General features: G+C 48.6%; 1 long non-coding RNA gene across 2 annotated transcripts in view; it reads right to left on the bottom strand.

The window, feature by feature from the left end:
* LOC142829099 (uncharacterized) overlaps positions 1-17,352 on the bottom strand; it is a 53,918-nt gene that overhangs the window by 23,060 nt on the left and 13,506 nt on the right. The window lies entirely within an intron of this gene.

Raw genomic sequence — 17,352 nt, 5'->3', positions numbered from 1 at the left:
AACCGGACAGAACTTGTTTGGGGGTAGGTGGGATTGGGTTCTAAGACCCCCCACCGGTGTATGAGGCCCGGGGCCATCTGGGGCACGGATATTGCTGGAGTGTCGGAGGGGTTTTGCTCGTGAGGCTTCAGGCAGGCAGCTGAAGCGCTCTGTGGGACTGGTTTGTGGCCTGTTTGGAGAGGTCACCAGTCTGGGGGCCGTAAGGATCCCCAGATTTGAGCAATTCGCCCTGAGCGGATGCCCTCAGCTGTGCCCAGACATGGCCCGGTCCGTCACACTTGCTTACTGGAGAGGTCTGGGCACAGACTTCCCCACTATTGGAAAAGCCTAACCTTCCTTTCAAAACTTCAAGGAGTTTGGCCAGGAAATGGCAGGCATTTCTGAGAACCCTAGCAATGTATACTGCAGAAGATGCTCTCCAAGCCCTCCAGCAGGAGTTTTAGTCCAGCGCCAGATACTCAGCCAGTTTCTGATACGAGGCAGATGAGGCGTGCTCAAACAAGATTATGCAATGACATCACTTCCAGCAAGGACTTATGTCCCTATTAAAGATGAATTTAGTTCGGATGGCTGGAATCCCTGCCTAGCCTGGGGTCCTGATTTATCTGTGCCTTAGGACTGATCAATAGCAAGGACAAGAAAAGAGAGCATCCAAACCCTCACCAAATCAGACCCATCCATCCTATGGAACTCCAGCTCATCTACCAGGCCCTAAACAGAGGCAGTTCAACTAAGTTTGATCCACCTTTCCACTGATGATTGGCTCTTGGACTCTTCCTGTACTAGCTCTTGGACTCTGCCCATAGTGGGACCAAGTCTGTGTCAGTATTTTGTTTCAACCCACAGTGAGCCACTCTGCTGTTGCACCATTTCACTTCATCATGCCCTCCACCTCTGGCACCCCACAATGCCCAACCTCTGTTTGGAGATGTTGGTCAACTCAGACACACCACACCCTTTGTAGGGCCTTGAGTTCAGACACTTTCTTGGAAGAGATTATAGCTGCCAGGAACATCACCTTGTACGAGACTTAGAGCACAGAGCATGTCAGCAGCAGTTCAAAGGGTGGCCCCATTAGTCTGGAAAGGGCCAGACTGAGGTCTCATGCTGGGACCGGCTATCAGACATGATATAACCTGCCAAGACCTTTCAGGAAACAGCTGACCATAGGGTTGGCAAAGACTGACCAACTCTCTGTGCCTAAATGGAAAGCAGAGTTGGTGGCCAAATAAACCTTTAGGCTGTGTCTACATTGGCATCCCTTTCCGGAAAAGGGATGCTAATGAGACACTTCGGAATTGCAAATCCGCGGGGGATATTTAAATCCCCCGCGGCATTTGCATTTACATGGCTGCCGCTTTTTTCCGGCTTGGGGTTTTTGCCGGAGAAAAGCGCCAGTCTAGACGCTTGAAAGTAGGAATAAGGGATCCTCCGGAAAAGGGCTTATTTTCCAGAAAATCGCATCTAGACTGGCGCTTTTCTCCGGCAAAAACCCAGAGCCGGAAAAAAGCGGCAGCCATGTAAATGCAAATGCCGTGGGGGATTTAAATATCCCCCGTGGATTTGCAATTCTGAAGTGTCTCATTAGCATCCCTTTTCCGGAAAGGGATGCCAATGTGGACACAGCCTTACTGACAATATGGACAGCTTCTGCTGTTTGAGATTGTCATGGCTGATTCCACACTCTGGCACAATGAATGCAGAAGTGGGGGCCCACAAAAGCAACCCCAAAACTTGATCTCGACAGGCTTTGGTACAAAAACTCCCCCCCAAATCCTAATGCCCAGATTTTGGGGAATCTGCTGCTATCAAGTGCTTTTGAACCCACAAACAGGAGTGGACACTTGAAACCAACCCCAAGGCACCCCAAGCTCTTTTCTCCAAAGAGCTTGAAAAGAAAAGAGAATATACAAGTTGCAGTCTGTGATTGCTGTCCCTTTGTCAGAGGCATGCAGATCCCACAGACAGATTTTCCAGGACACAGAAATGAATCAATACCAGGTTAATTAAAAAAAAGAAAGAACTTTCATTATTAAAATAATACCCCAGTCACAAGCATAGTTGGAATGGCTAGATAGTAAGAGCCACCAATTAATATACCCATGGAGGATTCCCCCATGGGCCAAAAACTTAGTTGCAAAAGAGAGGAAAACCCATTTCTAACAGCATAGACATCAGATCCAAATTCCCAAACCAGAAAACAATAAAACCTGATGGATTTATCTATACTTTACCCTACTTACACATTATGAAGAGTCTTTTTCTTGGAGAGAGACATCTCTTCTGTCTCCCTCGGTATCTAGAAAGTAAAACTGGCTCAGAGACAAAGAAGGGAAAACCCAAAAATTCTTTTGACACAGTTTGAAATCCCTATCTGCATTTCTATTGGCTGAGCAAATACCTGGCTAGGTACAGGGACATAGTTAACCCCTTAGACCACAGGCTGCTGGCCAACCCTCATGGTCATGAGAGAGGTGGAGAAGGAAGCCCATTATAAAGGGTATGGACACAAGTGTCAAAGACTGATGGTGTTGCACAAACCAGATTTAAAAATCTCTTCCATTTGGCTAGGTAGGTAGCCTGGTAGAGGGCTTTCTGATGTCAGAGAAGATCTGTCTGACCCAGTGAGCTTTAGAAGGTTTAATCATAGAGCTTCCTTGCCATGAGATGAAACAGCTTGAGCTTCGGGTGTTGAAGACAACTGTGAACCCGAGTTAACAATTCCAGGAAGAGTGGCAGGATGATTGGAGCTTTCTGGACATTTCAAGGATAGATGTGTACCAGTGTTGATAAGGCCAGGCTGGAGCAACCAGTATCATCAATGAGTTGTCCATCCACACTTTGAGGAGCATCAGATAATGAAGGAAAATGGGCAGAAACACAGAGGATGTGGCCTCCCCAGGAAAGGAGGAAAGTGTCCACAATGGAGTCCAGGCTGTGGTTCAGGAAGGAGCAAAACTGCTGACATTTCCTGCTGCATTGCATGGTGAATATGTCTATCAGGGGAAGCCCCCACAGCTGAAAGATGGAGTTTAGGATGTCCAGCTACAGGCACCACTGGAACGACCTGCAAAGATAATCTGACAACTTGTTCTGCACTCCAGGGAGGTATGATGTGTGCCTGTGTTGAGTGAGTTACATAAAAGTCCAACAGAATGAGTGCTTCCTGGCACCGCAGAGAGGAGTGTGCACCCCCATCTGTCGATATAAAACATTGCTGTGGTGTCCATTATAACCAAAACACATTTCCCTGAGCAAGCACTCAAAGAAGAATCAAGAGCTCCATGGCTACCACATATCATAGAATCATAGAATACTAGGACTGGAAGGGCCCTCGAGAGGTCATCGAGTCCAGTCCCCCGCCCTCATGGCAGGACCAAATACGGTCTAGACCATCCCTGATAAGACAGTTATCTAACCTACTCTTAAATATCTCCAGAATCCACAACCTCCCTGGGCAATTTATACCAGTGTTTGACCACCCTGAAAGTTAGGAACTTTTTCCTAATGCCCAACCTAATCCTCCCTTGCTGCAGTTTAACCCCATTGCTTCTTGTTCTATCTATATGTATCGTTCTCAATTGGCTTCACAAGAATCAACTCTATGCCAAGCCTGAAAAGTATGAATTTGACTAGGACATACTGGAGTTCTTAGGTTATGTTATCTCCCCTGCAGGGCTTGCTATGGACCCCTGCAAGGTAATGACAATAACAGACTGGAGGGACTATCAAGTGTGGATGGGGTTCTGAAGTTGCTGGGTTTTGCAAACTCTGACTGGCTTTTAACATTAAGGTAGGGTTGGGGAATTTCCTCAGCATTGGGGAGCCCATACTGGTGCTCCAGACCCCCCTGCGGGGCTGGAGCACACTATCTAGTAGTCTAGACCCCCTAGACTCTGGTGTGTGAGGGGAATGTCAGGAGTGTCAGTCTCCTTCTCACTCAGGGGCCACAGTAATGGTTTTTTACTTATGTGTAGCCCCCAACTGATTTTTCTGTGGGTCAGTGGCCCCCGGCCCAAAAAAGGTTCCCCATTAGGGAGTCTCCAACCTGATAGTTCTCTTAACATTCCTCCTAAAGAATGGGGCCAACTTTGCCTGGTCCACTAATGCACTGGTTGCCTTTGACCACCCAAAAAGAGGCTTTGCATCTGCCCTCATTCCACTCCCCACCCAGACCCCACTCAGGCTTTCATCATTGCAATCCCAAGCATCAGGTTCAGTGTGCAAAGTCCTTCCCCAAATCATAGATTCTTGCCAGCTACTTCATTCCTATGGCTTTTTCTCCAAGAAACTGATCTCCCTGCAGAAAACAAATATGGTATAAGGAACTGTGGGCCCTAAGAGCCAACCTCAAGGAGTGATCACACCTCCCTATGTAGGGGGCATGCCCTGTCCAAGGTAGGCCCAATCACAAAAACCCCGAGCACCTACAGGCATTCCAATGGTTAAACCAATGCCAGATTCACTGGGCACTTTTTCTAGCTAAGTTCAAATTTATAATCATCTACCAACCAAGGACTAAGACTGGCAAGGCACAAGATAGAGAACCTAACCGGCTCGGATGAGCACCACAAAGTAGTGGAAGCTCTTGCCACAATTATCCAACGCTTCCACTTCATCAGAAGGATGGGTGAGGGCCATTTGATAACCATCATCTTTCTACTCCCCAGCAACCTGTTTGTGGCATCAATTTGCCAATCTGTCTCCCTTTTCAAACCATTCATCAACAACCCCTTCCCCGATTGGATAGATATTTTTAAAATAGATAGGTATTGTCTTTTTCTTTTTTCTGCAGGGAGATCGGTTTCTTAGAGAAAAAGGCACAGGAATGAAGTACCTGGCAGGAACACATGATTTGGGAAAGGACTTTGAAACTGATGCCTGGAATTGCAATGATGAAGGCCTCAGTGGGGTCTTGGTGGGTTAAGATGGGGGCAGATGCACAGGCTCTTTTCAGCCACCCATAATGATCCAGGGGCAGGAAGAGTATAAGGTCCATCAAATCCTTGATTCCCAATGGGTTGCGATAAACTCCAGTACATAGCTAAGTGGAAAGGGTATGGGCAATCGGAGCAATCACAAGAGCCCATAAAAACATATCTCAGCTCTGTTATAGGAATTTAATCAATGATATCCTGACAAACTATGACCTTGGAGAGGGGCATCTATCATCAGGAGCACAGCTGACTTGCAGCCTGGTCATTAGGCAACGTAGGAAGCTCGGCTGGGTCCAGAGAGGTTTCTCCAAATGTTCATGCTTCTTGATTGAGCAAGGAAGTCTTCAAATTGCTATTTGAACCTTGCAGTGGCAGCAACGCAGCAGCTACTCAACGCATACCATGCCCACAGCTGCATTTGCCCTGCTCCTGTTTCCAGCTCTTGTTCCAGCCCTGCTCCTATCTGCTTCTAGTCTTTGCTCCAATCATGTTCCATCCCTATTTTGACCTGCCTCCAGCCCTTCCACCAGTCTTGTTCCAGTCCCATTCCAGCCTTGACTCTCATCTGGTTCCATCTAGACTTGCTTCCTTACCCTGCTACCCATTTTTTACTCCGGATTTTGATCTTTGGTTTGGTTTTTTGACACTCACTTCAGATTGCTTGTTGGCTTGGTACCCTGATCCTGATTCTGGTTGTGCTTTAGCTTGCCTCCATGACCATGATTCCAACTTCATCCTGACCAGATTCTTGGATCTGTGTTCACTACTACAGGCAGTCCCCGACTTACGCGGATCCGACTTATGTCGGATCCGCACTTACGAACGGGGCTTTTCTCGCCCCGGAGCTCACGGGCGGCGGATCGCCACCCGTGTCCTCCGGGACGAGAAAAGCTTCTTCCAGTCTCCCTGATCTGCTGGGGAGGTCCAGCAAAGCCACTGGACCCCCCCCCCCAGCAGACCAGGGGGACCCGAGCAAAGCCGCCGCCTGGGCGGCTTTGCTCCCGGGCAAACGAGCAAAGCCGCCCAGGCGGCGGCTTTGCTCTGCTGTCCCTGGTCTGCTGGGGGGGTCCAGGGGCTTTGCTGGACCCTCCCAGCAGACCAGGGGGACAGGAGCAAAGCCACGGAGCACGCCCGCAGCGGGACAGCCCAGGCGCGCCCGGGCTGTCCTGCTGCAGGCGTGCTCCAAGGCTTTGCTCCCTGTCTCCCTGCAGCTAGTGCCCCCCCCCAGCAGACCAGGCTTTTCTTGCCTACCCCTTGGGTAGAGCAGCTGGGGGCTGCCGGGTTGGTTCCGCAGTGCCGCTCCGGACCAACCCGGCAGCACCCCAGCTGCTCTACCCCAGGCGCCCTGATTCAGCCTCTGCTGGTCAGTTTCAGCAGCGGCTGAATCAGGACGCCTGGGGCAGAGCAGCTGGGGTGCTGCTGGGTTGCTCCAGTAGCACCGAGGAGCCGCGCTACTGGAGCAACCCAGCAGCACCCCAGCTGCTCTGCCCCAGGTGTCCCCAAGTCAGCCGCTGCTGAAACTGACCAGCGGCTGACTACAGGAAGCCCCAGGCAGAGCTGCTCTGCCCCAGGCTTCCTGGAATCAGCCGCTGATCAGTTTCAGCAGCAGCTGACTTGGGGACGCCTGGGTTTCTTAAGTTGAATCTGTATGTAAGTCAGAACTGGCATCCAGATTCAGCCGCGGTTGAAACTGATCAGTTTCAGCAGCGGCTGACGTCAGTTCCAACTTACATACAGATTCAACTTAAGAACAAACCTACAGTCCCTATCTTGTATGTAACCCGGGGACTGCCTGTACTCCTACCTACCACTGCTCCATCCACTAGATATGTTGCCATGCTCCAGCAGCTTCTTGGTGGTATTTTCAAAAACATCCAGTTCCCTATCTGCATCTTTAGGCACATACGTAATTTTTAAAAGTCTGATGCTAACTGACCTGCTCAGGGTCACACAGGAAGTCTGGGAAATGGCAGTGACTTCAGCTCACATCTCCTTAACCACTAGACCATTCTTTTAATAATAGGTAAGCACTAACACAGCTTATTAATTAATAAATTAATTAGGCTAGTACAATGTGTCTGTACTAGTCTCTAAACACCTGGACATTTTTTTTTAAAAAAAAAAGCAACACATACAAAGAAAGCGAATAAACTTAGCCTCCTAATAAATCAGGGTCAGCAATTTAACTCCCATATAGCCTTTTCAACCCACCCCTTTATCAAAAGTCTGCATGAATGAATTCGTTGAAGTCAGGCTGTAGACAGTGTGACCTAGACTCTAAAAGATTCTAGTTCTCTCACCAAGCTGGAAAGTGATTTTTAGAGTTGAGGAGCCCTCATTTAGTCTTCCCCACAGCCTCCATCCATTTAAACCTGAAAATATTCAGCTCAAGTTCACTGATACCCATTTGTGAAAAAGTTGCAACGTTAGTCTGTAACTTTAAAAAGGAGTAGTCCTGTGGCACCTTAGAGACTAACAACAATATCAGTGGTCCCCAACTTTTTGAGGCTGCCAGGCGCCCGGGCGCTCATGAGCCGTGCGCCCAGGGGCAGGGCCACTCATGCGCCCTGGGGCGGGGCCGCGCACACACCACACACCCGGGGGCAGGGCCGCCCAGGGGCAGGGCTGGCCCAGATTGTTTGGTGGGCGCACATAAATGCCCCAGCGGGCACCATGGCGCCCACGGGCACTGCGTTGGGGACCACTAATACATAGAATCATGAGCTTCTGTGGGTAAAACTCACTTCATCACATGAACTGGATTTGTGATTTGATTTGTGAAACCATATCAGCAGGTAAAGCAGGTCTCAGAGATATGTAGAACAAAACCCACTAAATCTTCATAGGTTAAAACTAGGCTGTTCAGTTCTTGGGGTTAGAATAGTTGAATTTCAGGCACAATCAGCAAGTGTGTCTGGAACACTAGGAGAAAGGATAATCATAAGGTTTGACTTTTCAGGGAGGGGAATATGGAGTAGAAAAGGGAAAGACTGAAAAAACAAACAAGAGCACTTGACCTTTCTCTCTGGGTCCTTTGCAGTACTCTCAACCCCCATGTGACCATGGATAGTGACTTAGCATTCAAGATTAGGAAAACAGGAAGAGATTCACAGGATTATAGCAATAAAAAAAACTTAGGTGTAGTTTCAAAAAAACCTGAAACCAGGAAATGACATTGTGCACTGCAGGAGTCATGATGTTGCCAAGAAGCTTTGGAGGCAGACCTCAGTCATACTGGAATAAAACGCAGCTCAGCATGTACAGCATAATCTGGATTTACAGCCCCACCAGCTATTCTAGCCCAGGGCTTCCCAAACAGCTTTGCTAATGCACTTTAATCCTGATCTGAAACACCCTCTTCTATTCCAGTCCTGGGCTCTCCTTGCACACACTCCCTGCCCCCTCCTAAATTCTGCCAATGCTTCTCAGTACTGATCTGCAGCATCCTTATTATTTGAATCCTGAGCTTCTCCCCCCAATCCCCCTGATTGCTGTCAATAAATACTCTCAACCCTGACATACGACATTCCCTATTCTTCGAGTCTTGAGCTACTCCTAGAGCTTTTTCAATACACATTTTTCCTGACTTGTAGTGCCCCCTACTATTCCAGTCCCGGGTTCCCATGTCCTTCAGCTCTACTGATACACCTCCATTCTAAGAGGCTTAGAATATTATATTCCTAATGGCTACAGACTGCAAGCCTCTGAAACAGAGAATCAGGTGACTGCTGCATGACCTTGGGAATGCAAATTCCCTTTGTGAAGTCAAAGCCAGTAATTTCCTTCCACAATCTGTCCTCTCTCCTTGGGTGTGCTCACGCACGCGCACACACACGCAGACACACAGAGCTTTGTCAATGCTAATTGCCAGACGCCAAGGCCCAGCCATCCTGTTGACTAATTTGTCAGACACTGCTGACTCAGTGCTTCAGAGAAACTGTCCCCAGAAATACTAAGCGTGATTGGAAGTAAAAGACTCTTTTTGTTCCTTCCCTTCCTTCACACTGGTGTCTGCACTTCTGGACAATTCCTGTCCAAGGTCTGTCCTTGGCTTCAGCAGTGACACACAGGCCCTGCTTGCCACACTGGGAGGGCATCTCATTAAGTGTTAATGGAATGAGCAGGCTCCAGAGTATAGAAAGGAGAAGGAATGTGTGACTTGGATTGGGAAACAGAGCGTATGCACCATCAGGCAGCATCAGGAATACAAGCACTGACCTGAATTATATGTGCTGTGTGGAAGACTAAAGACACCAACGAGCATATCCTACCTGAAATAATGCAGCACTCCTTCACTTTGTTTTGCTAATGCTTGCTGCTTAAACAGAAACCCTGGGTCTGTGCCCAAGCACAACTCCTATCGAAGGGCTGGAAAGCTTGCTGATGAACTGCAGGTGATATGGAAAATACACACATGCCCATAGGCACATCTATGCACTCATGTTCCATACACAGAAATACAAACCTATGAAACCACTCCAAAGATCCATGTGTATGCAGACAACCATTCCACAGACATAAATACACACCCATGTTTACAATGCAGATGTAAAGGTGTGCCATATATACATAGGTCCCAAGCCACATTCAAATGAAAGCACACTCATGCACCAAATCAGATACATATATGCACACTCATTGAACCCACATCACATTCATATGCATGCATACTCATGTCACCAACATATGCATGCTCATATGCCACATACAGTACTAACACATTCACTCAAATACTTGTGCCACATACATACTCAAGAAGGCTATCATCACACACATGTATGAACCTATGCACAGGCATGTCACATACACACCACACACATACATCCCTGCTACATGAGTTTGCTGATTCTGTATTTTGTGTGGGTCTGCATGTGCTCTGTGAATTGAACAGTCGAAAAGTAATTTGTGCTAGAGTGAAGGGCTTCTAGCAATTTAGCTTCTTGAGTTTTTCTATGATCACTCCTTTCTACAATGCTGGATACTTTGGGGTTTGGTCTATGGTTTTGCTCATTATTAAGTTCTCATAAAAACAGTGGGACTGTTCTTATCATGGGTCTGAGTAGTTAGTTAATATCAGCTGGCAAAGTCCTGAGGTTTATATTGCCCAAGTAAAAACTGCAGATTTGTTAGCTGTGGTATGAGTGTGAAACTATGTAAGAGGGAAGTGTGTTCTTACTGCATTTAAGTTTTTGGCCTCCTAATGCTTTGTGAAGCATGTGTAACTTCTACTGCATGTGCACCAGAAATGCAGAATCATCTCCTGTATATTGAGTGGCAGTCTGAAACATCTGCCCTATAGCCAAGCCCACTGACAGGATGATGGGGGAAGACAAAGGGGCAGCTGTGCCGGGCCCGGCCTGGCAATTCAAAGGGGTCTGGGGTTGCAGCGGGGCTCCCAGCCACCACTGCTCCTACTGTGGCAATGGTGGCAGCTGGAGCCCCAGGCTCTTTAAATCGCTGGAGTGCTAGATGGCACACTCTGGGTGATGCTGAGGGCTGGGGGGACACACACCACATTCCAGAAAGCTCGGAAAGCTGGGAAGGAGGAGTGTGCCTGCTGTGTTTCGGTGGCTCTGAGGCCTGGAGGGGAGGGGGGGGGGGATTGTGCTACAGGCTGCATGGAGGACTGTCTGCCCTGACCCCATCCCTTTCACCCAAGGCCTTGCCCCTTCCGGGAATGCATAGCTGCCCCTCTCCCCTGCCCCGCTTTGCCCAGGGGCCCGCGCAGGCTGTCAGCTCCCCTGCCTATAGCATTGTTGGGGGAGTGCAGGTGTGTTCATAACACCTGTTTGCAGAACTGTATGCACAGGGATTTTCTTGAAAGTTTGTCTGAAGCCAGTTGAATGAGTCATTACAAGTAACGCTCATTGTGAATTTTGGACTTTTGTTAGTGGCATAAACATCACAAATACACTTTTTCATTATTTGGCAAGCTTTGGCTTGTTCTGTTCAATTTAATTTGCAGTTAAACCAGACTTCACTCTCACAGAGTAAAATTAGCTGGATTCCATGTGATACATGGATTTCATTAAGTTTTAGCCATCTATATCATCAGTTGATAGCATTTGTATAGTTGTCCCTTTTTAACACAGAGAATCTGCACAGCTCTTTCTCACCATGTTTTTCTAGATAGTCTTAAACTTTCTAATGTGTGAAAGACCCAGAAGTGGTTAATTTGGATGTGTTCAATTTCTGTCTCTAAGGGTATGTCTACACTACAAAGTTAGTTCGAACTAACGGACGTTAGTTCGAACTAACTTTCATAGGTGCTACACTAGCGCTCCGTTAGTTCGAATTTAATTCGAACTAACGGAGCGCTTAGTTCGAACTAGGTAATCCTCATTCCACGAGGATTAAGCCTAGTTCGAACTTACTAGTTCGAATTAAGGGCTGTGTAGACCCTAGCCCTCCCCAGGTTTCCCTGGTGGCCACTCTGGCCAACACCAGGGAAACTCTACTGCCCCTCTCCCGGCCCCGGACCCCTTACAGGGGCACGGCCTGGCTACGGTGCCAGTGCCAGGTGCAAGCCTGCCAGCACCCAGCCAGCAGACCCTGCACCTGGCACGGATCGAGCCACCCACCCGATGCCCCCCAGCCCTCCCCCTCTTCCCGGGACCAGGCTGGCGGCTCCCGGGAGCTTGCCCGGGACCGCAAGAGGCAGGCACCCGCCTGGGCTAGTGCGGACATTGTGGACCTCGTCCACGACCTCCACACTAGGCACAGGAAAGTGGCCGGCTAGGGCAGGAGAGCTGCCAGCCTGGCCACCCAGGAGCAGGTATGCATGAAAGTCAAGGTGGTCCACTGAGACCCCCGACCCTGAGCTTAGAATGGCCGTACTGGGTCAGACCAAAGGTCCATCTAGCCCAGTAGCCTATCTGCCGACAGCGGCCAACCCTAGGGACCCTGGAGGGGATGGACCGAAGACAGTGACCAAGCCATTTGTCTCGTGCCATCCATCTCCAGCCTTCCACAAACCTTGGGCAGGGACACCACTCCTACCCCCTGGCTAATACCACTCCATGGACCCAACCTCCATGACTTGATCTCACTTCCCTTTAAACTCTGTTCTAGGTCTAGCTTCACAGCCTCCTGCAGCAAGGAGTTCCACAGGTTGACTCTTTGCTTTGTGAAGAAGAACTTTCTGTTACTAGTTTGAAGCCTGCTACCCATTCCTTTCCTTTGGTGTCCTCTAGTCCTTCTTTATGGGAACTAATGAAGAACTTTTCTGTATGCACCCTCTCCACCCAACTCCTGCTTTTAGAGACCTCTAACCTGTCCCCCCTCCGTCTCCTCTTTTCTAAGCTGAAAAGTCCCAGTCTCTTTAGCCTCTCTTCATATGGGACCTGTTCCCAACCCCTGATCATTTTAGTTGCCCTCCCTCTCCCAGCCTCTCTCTTCCCCTCTCCCACCTCCTTTTCCCAGTCTCCCCCAGTTTTGTTCAATAAAGACAGATTCAATTTTTGAACACAATTGTCCTTTATTTTGTACATCAAGAAGAGGGGCTAGGGAAGGGTAAGTGGAAGGAGGTGAAGGAGGAATGGGGTACGCGCCCCTGATGGGGAGGACTGGGCTGGCTCTGCGGGCTTTTGGGATGGAAGCTCTCCTGCAGCCCTCCAATTGCCCCCTCTCCCCAGATGGCAGCCTATGGCAAGTGCAGCCGGGCTGATGGCCGAGTGCTGTGATGTGCCCAGTGTGGGTACTCTAGCCAATCCAAGCCAGGACTGCTTTGCAAGCAGGGCACCCCTGAGAACAGTCTGTCCGGGGTGGGGGTTGGGACCCTTTAAGCACAGCCCTCGGCTAGCCTGACACAGCATCTCCACGCTCTAAGTCCTCCTCTGATGCCCTGCCGGCACTGCTTCCGGCCATCCTTAAGCCTGGTTCAGGGTCCACTTAATGTGGACATGCTAGTTCGAATTAGCAAAATGCTAATTCGAATTAGTTTTTTAGTCTGGATCCGTTAGTTCGAATTAGCTTAGTTCGAATTAACTAATTCGAACTAAGTTAGTTCGAATTAACGTTGTAGTGTAGACGTACCCTAATAGAGTTTAACAGCTTTTTCTTCAATATTATGATTTTGGTCTTTTGCAGATTGACTTGTGTGGCTCGTCAGTTGCTGAATGTTTCTTACAAATGAAGATTTTTTTTTTTTAAGGCTGTCTTGTGGGGATAATAAAATGAACGGGACATCAGAATATAGCAGGTATTTTATCCCTGGGTTATTGTTTTGTGGGAACCCTAAAAACCAAAGATTCTTTCAAGTTGTTTTGATGTTAAAGTCTTTCAACCTCGTATGTTCAGCTCCAGATTTAAAGAAATGTGCAGACTCGTCCCATACACTTCTGAACTTCTTCAAATTCAGCCAGTTATATCTCTAACTATCAGGAGTTTATAGTATAATTAGCCTGTCAATAGGTCTGCTTTGGCTACAGACTTTGAGAAATTTATAAAGCAGAGTAATTGTGGACTTCTTTCTATCTATCCCAGGTTAGCTCTGAGCCCTTGTGGCTCTTAGTCCCTGGGAATTTCTAAACTATGTCAGTGAGCCTACTAACTTTATATAATTTTATGTATAGTTTTATATAGACTTTATATAGTTCAAAACTCCACAATCAATTTATCAAAAACAATAACTGAAACTCCATAAAATACTCAGACACTAATTCTCACTGAAGAAGAATGAATTAAACAAATGTAGTGTTTCTAAGCCAAAGCATTTTTGAGATATGATGTTCCAACTATTAGAAGACTATTCCAAAAGTTAAAACCCTCTCATTTTTCAAACTCCTGTATTAAGAGACTGGGTCAATTCATCTCAGTCTCTCCAAATGAATTAACCTTTGGCAGGACACCACACATGAAAAATGTCAGGTAGAAAGGATATATTTTGTGGAAGTTGGAGCTAGTGGTGTCAAAATCAAACATATTATAAAAAACTATTTACAGTGTTAAATATGGAATCATTACCAGTGTTCCCTCTAAGATTTTCCATCCACAAGTGGAGTGAGTTTCATCTTGTGCACCAATATTGAGGTCACATGCTTGTTTGGATGTGTGCCACCATTGCACCCACCAGTTACTAACAAATATCACACACACACACACACACACACACACACACACACACACACACACATGATCTGAGGAAGTGGGTCTGGCCCACGAAAGCTCATCATCTAATAAACCATCTTGTTAGTCTTTAAAGTGCTACATTGTCCTGCATTTTGCTTCAACTACCCCAGACTAACACGGCTACATTTCTATCACTATTCTACACACACACAGAGAGAGAGAGAGAGGGGGGGGGGGGGGGAATACAAAGACCAGATTTAAAAAATAATAGCCTTGATTTCCAGTATCTTGTTCCAACCACTAAATCATACCCTCTCTCTTTCTCCTTGAAACAATGCGCTTTTGAATGGCCATTCTTTCTATACAATTTAAAGATTGCTTTTAGGTGTCTTGAGTAATAAATAGACTTGATACTATTCTGCTTTTAAAACTTTGCTGTTTGTAAACATGTAAGTCTTATTAAAAACAATCACCAGCAAAGCAGGTCTGTGATCTAAATCTGAATGTGGCATTTCCTTCATTTAACATCAGTAATATTCATGAAGGAAAGTTCCCTGTGAGCCCCGGCACAGTGGGTCAGTGCCCGCCTTTCCCAGCCCTACACCCCTCAGCCCATTCCACTCCTGAGCCGGACCTGCAGGCTGGTGCCTTCTCAGCCCTGAGAGTGTAGCATGCCCTGCTATAGCTGACACAACACCTTCACTGGACTTGGAGCTGGCCGGGGCCACTGCCACTCGACACGCAACTCCAACTCAACTCTGGACCTGACAGGGCCCAAGCCACCCCACAGGCAGCTTGCCCCAGCAGCCCCAGGCCCAGAATAGCCTTGCTCCGCCATGTGACTCACCCCCTGAGCAACCCCACTCCACCATGTGGCTCGCACTCTCCCCCTAAGCAGTCCGGTCCCCAGATCAGCCCAGCTCCACCATGCGGCCCCGCTAAACAGGCCACGTGGCTGCCACAGAAATGGAACTGGGATAGTAGTGAGACTTCCCCAGCAGGGGCAGCCTCACTATGGCCTGGCTGTAGCTACAGCACATGAGGCAACCAGGCTGTGTGGCATTCTGCTGAGCCGGAACCCACCACTCGCCTTCCAGCAGGAAAGCAAGTGGTGAGTGCTGCGGAAAAGCATCCGTGGCCAATCTAGTCACGCTTTTCCGCAAAAAAGCCCTGATCGCCATTTTTGCGATCGGGGCTTTTTTGCGGAAAACAAATCTCTGCTGTCTACACTGGCCCTTTTGCACAAAAGTTTTTTGGAAAAAGACTTTTGCCCGAACGGGAGCAGCATAGTATTTCTGCAAAAGCACTGACAATCTTACATGAGATCGTCAGCGCTTTTGCGGAAATTCAAGCAGCCAGTGTAGACAGCTGGCAAATTTTTCCGCAAAATCAGCTGCTTTTGCGGAAAAACTTGCCAGTCTAGACATAACCTCAATGTACAGCTGAAGGAGACAGGGATATGGTCAGCAGGTATCAAAGGCTGAAGGAGGCTATGCCTCTACAAATAGCCAGGTATATCCCCACCTATGGTCCACCACGAGCCCGTTCCCCACCTGCTTCCCATTCATTGAGGCTTCTGTGGGGTGGCCCCGACGTGGGCCGTACCACCTGCCTTCATGGCGCTACGGGAGTGGAAAGGCTGCTGCTGTGCTGCCCTCTCTCCCATTGCTCATGGGGAGTGTCTGGGGGCAATACAGAACTGGGGCTGGCAGCTGGGGGTCCTCTGGTGGGGAGTATGGAAAGGGTGGGGAACTCAGGCAGAAGGGGCAAAGCTGGGGACTAGCCTCCCACCAGCTGGTAGTTCACATTCTGCTCATGCACAGAGGACAAAGATGGCTTTAAAATACCTTCAAGTTCCCGAGTCCTGATCCCTGGTATAAATTAGGCCGGAAGGATGATTGCTGTTAGTGGCCCCCCCAGGTTTCCTTTTGAAGTGTTGGGAATTGGCCAAGCATAAGGAAACCCCATCAGCCCACTTCTCCTTTTTCCTTGCACTGTCAGGCAGGACGTGGGTAGATTAGGAAGCACCACAGCTGTTCTATGCTATTTAAGGGTTCCCCTAACCTTGCCCAGGAAGAATCATGCAGATATCTATTAAAGCAGGTCTCAGGCCTTGTCTATGTTGGCAAGGTTCTCTGCGGTAAATCATTGGCAAGGCACTTAGTGTGCACTAACTCCACATTTATGTGATGACAGGCACAGAGCTTTCTATGGAGTATTTACAGCGCTGGGGTACCAGCATGGATGCCATAGTGTACTACAGCCCTGCGACTGGCCTGTGGTATCTGTCCCACAATGCCTGTTCTCATCTCTCTGGCCATTGATTTGAACTCTACTGCCTTGCCCTCAGGTGACCAATCCTTAGACCTGCTGTACGCAGACCACTTTTGGAGGCTCTATCAATGCCCCTTTTATTGTGATTTACTCATCCCCATTGATACCCCTTCGGCACCGTATACACCAAATAAATCAAGTTTCTATTAGCAACTACAGTTTCCAGATCAGAGACACCTGACCGCAAATGGTGGGGCAAGGGGACCCGGGCCCACCTACTCTCCTGCGTCCCAGCCCAGCGCCCTAAGGCAAGGATAGTTTCTCCCTGGCCTGGCTGACGGGGGAGCTGCCCCTAAACACATCAGCCCTGGGCTACTTCCTACCTCCACGTTTCGGGCTTTTTAAGCTTTTCCCTCCCCTCTCGGTGCAAAGGATGTTCCCTTCTAAAACCTCAACCGTTGCGGCCACATCTTCCTCAGCATGCTGCGGCCCGTCCTCCCTCTTGGCAGATCCTCGGCTCTTTTTATCCTTCCTGATCCCATCCGGGGCCTATCTCCCCCCCCCCCCCCACTTGGCGTCCCCGACACTCTGCTGACGTCACCGGCCTGTCACCAGGTGACGTCATCAGCCGGCACCCATTGCCCTGGTGCATGTCGTGCTTTCTGCACCTGAGCCGGTGTTCGGCCCGACCCCAGCCAATCCCCTGGCTGGGACTAGGGTTTCCTCCCCAGCCACATCCCCTCCAAGGTGTCTCTCATCCCAGCCCTCCCGGCACACCAGGTCACTGCAGTTGCCTCACCCTGTCACACTTTCCCTTTTCATTACTTGAGAATTCTGAAAGTCCCTTTCCAGTTTTCTCATTGACATGTGGAGTGCTCTCAGCATATCTTTCAAGGTGACCATGCCTGTGCCACATACCAGGCAATCTCCTGCCTGGAGCAATGCTGAGGTGCTGGACCTCCTCAGTGTTTGGTGAAAGGAGACTGTCCAATCACAGCTGTGCTCCAGTCATTGGAATTATGACACCTGTGGGCTAATGTCAAGATGCATGACTGAAAGGGACCATGACCAA

This window comes from Pelodiscus sinensis, chromosome 5 (assembly GCF_052426305.1).
Source record: "Pelodiscus sinensis isolate ZL-2025 chromosome 5, ASM5242630v1, whole genome shotgun sequence".
NCBI lineage: Eukaryota > Metazoa > Chordata > Testudines > Trionychidae > Pelodiscus > Pelodiscus sinensis.
This window is presented reverse-complemented; position numbering and strand designations above follow the sequence as displayed.